This window comes from Amblyomma maculatum, chromosome 5, assembly GCF_055883805.1.
Source record: "Amblyomma maculatum isolate TAMU_Amacu chromosome 5, ASM5588380v1, whole genome shotgun sequence".
NCBI lineage: Eukaryota > Metazoa > Arthropoda > Arachnida > Ixodida > Ixodidae > Amblyomma > Amblyomma maculatum.
Genome location: NC_139348.1, coordinates 69,505,148 through 69,511,147, shown reverse-complemented (window position 1 = coordinate 69,511,147; position 6,000 = coordinate 69,505,148).

Below are 6,000 nucleotides of genomic sequence, written 5' to 3'. Positions count from 1 at the left end.
GTTAAAACCTAGGTTATTTTCTTGTATCCTCCGTTCCTGGTTTATCATATAAAGCATGAACAGCAGCGGTGATAGAGGACAGTCTTGTCTTAATCCTTTGCATAATTAGACACCTCCAGTACTTCTTATCCCTTCGCACGTAATTTCTACTTTGTTTTCCCGGTATATTTCCCGTAGGAACTTTATTATCTCAAAACCGATACCTTCTTCTTGTTCCCTGCTTACGTTGTCGTACGCCCCGTTTATGTCCAGGAAGGCCAAATACAAAGGTCTATTTTTCACTCTAGATATTTCGATGCATTGGGTGAGCACGAACAGGCTATCATCTAAGCGCCTACCGTTTCTAAAGCCGTTCTGAAGTTCTCCGAGTAACTTGTTACTTTCTACCCATGCTTGTATCTTTAATTTCACCGCCTGCATGGCTAACCTGTGCATAACAGGTGTTATGGTAAACGGCCTGTAGGATCTTATGTGCATCCTTTCCCCTTTCCCTTTATAAATCAAATCCATTTTACTCTGCCGCCAGCTGTCCGGAATTCGCTTATTCGTTATGACTGTTTCCAAAGCTTTTAACAACGTTTCCTTACTGTTTGGACTAAGATCATTAATCACCTTGATCGAATTTCCATCTATGCCTGCAGATGGGGTTTTAGGAATATCTTTTTCTGCCTTTTTCCAGTTTTGATTGGTTAGTTCTAAGCTGCTTTGTATTCTGCTACCTTGTGTTGCTCCCTGATTTGTGGAGATTACCCTATCGTCGCTGTTGAATGACTCGGCTATAACGGATGTAAAGTAGTTCCCTGCGTTGTCTCCCTTTAAACAATTTGTCGTGTTATCTTGAATCTGATCCTGCGTTCTTTGATTCTTTTTGCCTAGCCTGCTTATATGGTTCCAGAATTTTCTTGCTCCGCCTCTAGAGGCATCGTGTATGTCAGCCATCCAGCGATCGGTGCACTGCTTTATTTTACTTTGGACGAGAGCCTGTACCTCAAGTTTCCTTTGTAGATATGATTCCCCTTTTTGGTCGATTTTCTCCTGAGATACCTGTGCTTTCTTTGCTACTCGGTATTCCTTTGAAGCAGTCCATCGTTGTTTAATAGCTTCCCTGATTTCCTTATTCCACCAGCTCCGTGGCTTCCTCTTTCCATTCCAGCGGTTGGCTACTTTAACCTCCTTAATTTTCCTCCTTAAGGGTAGTTCCACCTGTTCATAATCCCAGTCTTCAATGGGGCTTTCTTCTATTGCTTCCTCTATGTGTGCTGCTATCTGCGCTATTTGATCGTCATTTAATTTCGCGTTTACTTTTTGTCTTAGTTCCATTTCTCTTTTCATCAAGGGCCCCGTCTGCAGACTAATACGTTTATGATCACTTCCCCGACTACGCTCCCCTTCTTCGTCTATTTCCATTTTTGTGACCTTTGCATAAATTTCCTGTGACATGTGGCCGTTCATGTCCCTCAGTAGAATAACATTAGCCCGGCTCCAAACTGGCTTATATCATCACTATGACATTCAACAAGATCCTTGTTTTCTTCCATGCATTGGTGTCCTGTTCCTAAATAAACTACCCCTAGCCATGTCTTTATGCTGGCAATTGTTCCCGATACCCAGATATGTTCTTTACAAGATGATTTATGTCTTTGACAATTTGTTCCCTGGTGTATCAACAAATCTACCCCTCCAAACTTTTTTTCTGTTCTTGTTCTCTTGCACCCTTCCCAAACGCAGCCTTCTATAAACAGCGCATATTCTACATCCCTAAGATGAGTCTCGCATAGAGCGTACACACCTGTGTTGTCACCCTTCAGCTGCTGTTCTATATCTAGCCATTCAATCTTTTTCTACCTCCTTGCATGTTTAAGTAGCTGATCCTAGTGTTAAATATCGTTTTTGTACTTTTCTTTCTCGACCTCCCCCTTGTAATTTTTTGGGGCTCAGCCTCCGTTATTACACGTTCTCCTGCTTCACTTCTACCTCTGTGCATGGAGTCCTCGCAAACCCACTAAAAAAGCTACAGTCCTGCCTTTCAGGCTCCAGCCGATCTCTGCTCCCACCCTTCTGTTAAAATGAATGCCACCTCGCTGAAAATCTCTACCAAGACCTGCTTTATGCACCTCCCTGTTTACCTCAACCACTTCGAAACGCTTCTCCAGGCTTAACTTTCTTAGGTCCTGATTAACTGTCACCACGTCCTTTTCCAGCTTTCCCTTCGATCCTAGCACCTCCAAACTGTGCATACAGCTATCTGCGCTTGCTGTGTTATCTCCCTGATATCGTCAACTCCCTTTGCCATTTTGTTTATGTGGCGCCATCTAGCAGCCACTCTGAGAACAACCACCATGCTGCTATGTGCGGTTCCATCTGCGTAACAGGCGAGAAGTAGCACACATCGGCATTTCGGAACTTTCGCATGCAAATTTTTGCTTTTTGGAGGTACCTGGCTGAAGAAAAAATCTTTTCCGCAGCACCCAAGCTATTCGGTCAGAAGTGACAAAAATGTATGCTCCTGATCGGATCGCCCGAAGGCTACAAGCCTGATTACAATTAGTGTGTAACTTTTAAGGGGCATGCACAGATAGGCGATGGCGCCCAACAGGCCGCGAGGGCGGTGAAGCAAGCCAGGCACGGCGCTTTCGAACTACTTTTTATCCTTTTATGATTTCTAGAAACGGGCCGTAATAATTTGAGCAATTAAAGCAAGCGAATGTAGCCGTTTCATGTCATGTTTAGGAGCAATGCTAATCGCGCTACATTTGTTGGGTCGGCCGATCAATTCATATACTCTTTACTGATTGAGTGGCTACAGCGGAAGGTACCAAATCTCCCCTGGGGTTATATTCTTAACGATCCATTATCCATTTCGGATCCCTTTACTCTGCCCTAGGCTACTTTTGTCGGGTGCAAAGCCGGAGTGTTCAAGCGTGTACTATCAAACAATCGGATTTCAGCATTGCCTACGTAACTAAACCACCCGTTTGCTGGTATATGCGGGAAGTGGTGATGACTTTAACTTCGACGGGGTGGCGCAGTGGTTACGGCGCTCGATTACTGTTCCCAAGGACGCGGGAACAAATCCCGGCCTCGGCGGCCGCTTTTCACGGGAGGCGAAAAGCGATGCGCCCGTGTGCTGTGCGATGTCAGTGCACGTTAAAGAACCCCAGAGGGTCGAAATTTCCGGAGTTCTCCACTACGGCGTCTCTCATAGCCTGAGTTGTGTTGGGACGTTAAATACCACAAACCAAACCAAACCTTGTCGACGGCGGAAACTGCTAACCTGCAACTTTTCTGACTGGGCGCTAGCAGCGTTTGTCTGACGCTGCCGTCATGCTGACATCCAGATGAAAGAGAAAATGAACAGTTGATACTTATGAAATAATGACCCTAAATTATGTTCTATAATGACCTCATCGAAAGTTGCTTTTATCAAAAATTATATAGTACAGTGGTCGTTGCATGATTTGCTTACTTCAAGAAATCCCTCCTATTCATATGACCGTATTCCCATTTAAGAAAACTTGAAATTGGGCTAGATGGTACATTGCTTGAAGTTCCTGTGCGCTTTATCTTTAGTCAACTATTCCCATTCATTATCGGCAACAAAAACTTACAAGATGCCTGCTTTCAAAAAAAATATTGTAACGCTATTTCCCTAAATACGGTGACAACCAATTTATTAGGTATCGTTGTCTTCAAGTGGGACATGTTCCTTTATACTTTCATTAACCTCAGTTGATTGAATCGAAAAAGTTTTTTTCCCTGGCGACCTCTGTTAAATATTTGCCGCAAGAAATATTAGCCGCTTGTAGTCCAACGACTTCCGTTGCTGCACTGATATCCAGTTTTTCCTGCCCCTTCTCTACAAACCCAATGTTCGGTACTCGCACTAAAGGCTGCCAAGGCGAATTATTTTCGGTTGAGGCTTGAAATTCAGAGACTGCTCGTCGTCTCCCGATTTAAACAGTTGCAACTGGGACAGCGTAGAGCGACCCACGCGCATTCCACCATCTGTTAATCTTTTATCTTCTGTTAACCATCTCACTTTGGTTGTTATTTTCATGTCAATATGAGCAACAGAGGTTTTGCTAACCTTGACAACTCTTAGCAGCTAAACTGTGGCCTGCGGAAATGAAACGAGCAGGGAATGGAAGGAAAGTACGAGGAGAAAAAAGAAAGAACAGAGATGGGGTATGTAAAAAAGCTTAAAGCTAGCGACGCTCTCATTAGCTAACCAGCTTAGACACTTTTCTGCTATTCAAGACACTTTGTGCGCAAAAGACTGCGCAACGCGTGCGCTTTCTCCCTAGAATGCGCCCTCGCTGCTATCACCGCGTACTCACATACCAGAGAGGAGGAACGGCGCTGCATGCTTCCGGTTCGAGGCTAATTTCCTCCTGGCCGCGAAAACGGTCTATAAGGCACAAATTGCGTTTCCCAGTGGCTTGCTGCACTATTGTATGGCACAGTGATCTATCGTCCTCGTACCTGGAGCGGCCAAATGCAAACATACTGATGCGTGCAGGTCGTAACAGAAGTAATTATGACAGCATAAATTTATATGCAGAGGGCACAACTAGTAGGCGTGGAGAAGCCCTCAAGTCCAACTTTAGGAAGATGTAATGTAACGGAATCTTTCTAATTCCTTTCTTTGCATTCCTTTTTTTTTTCACTTTTGATACGTTTTTCTGTATGTTCACATAAGCTTCACTTTCCATTTCTCCTCTTGCTCTGGCAATTTGTTTCACTTGGGAATATCGATGATTGCGCTGAATTTTGTGCCACTCGCGGCTTCGCCTTTCTTGGAGGCAGATGTATATGGAATTTCGAAGCTTTATTTATTTAGCGAATATAGCGGGGATACAATGGAACATTAGCGACACTATTATAATATAGCGTTGCCGCCTACGAAAGAAAAGAACCATCCATCGCATTTTTTCTTGCAAAAAACAACAATGACTGTAACGAATTAACTGCTTCTAACATTATGCATAATTTTGCGCAGTCACGTATTTAAGTTTAGTTTTCAAGCTCTTTTACGAACGAAAAAAAAAAACGAAGTGCTCATCAAAATTAAAGAATCGACATTATAAACTCTATTCTCTCACTTACAATTAATTCTGGCCAATCCCCCAATGTGGGTATGTGCCATATCCACCTAAGGTGAAGGAGAAGAAGAAAAAGAAGAAGAACGGGCATCGAAAAGGATTCCTATCCATGTGGTTTTTGCGGAAGCATTTGAGGTTCGTAACTATTTTTATCCGCTTACTTGTATATCAAGCACTAAACGTGCGCGGAATCTGTTGACTAAGAGAAACATGTTAGGGGTGGGGTAACTTTAGGCATTTACCTTGATCGCGAAATTAGAAATTGGTGTATGTTTCCTGCTGCGGTAGGATGGTGTCAGTTCTGGTGCCGCTAACGCTGTCGTAAGCATTGAGGTGGTGAAGCCACATTTTAAGTTCGACAATTCTTGTTCGTTCACTCTCACACTGTACGCTGTCTCCGTGAACATTGCCTACATAATTTCTAACCACATGCCAAGTTTAACAAGAGTCCAAAGAGAACACAGATGAAAGAAAGAAGAGTAAGAATAAGGACAACAGATTTGAAAGGTCGAACTGCTAATCCCTAAATTTATTTGAGATCTTGTTTTTTTTTTCACCAAAATGTTATGTTTGTAATTTTACCCTAAATTCTGCTTTGTTGTTTTCATAGCTACATTTTTCAATATTTTCACTTGCCTCTATAATTTTTGTCGTCATCGCGTGTGGAAAGTTTCATGTATATGCCACTGCCGCTTGACCAATCACCCTTTTTGGGTAAGGGACATGTTTCAAAAGGCCAATACCAAGAAGTAGCAGACGGCGTGCACTAGAAACGATGTGAGGGCTACGTCATAGCTACAATATGTCGACGTGAACATTTATTTGTTAGCTTTCTCTGTATTTATTGTACTTCGGGATTAGTCATTCAATACTTGCACAAGCACTGTACCACACAGTG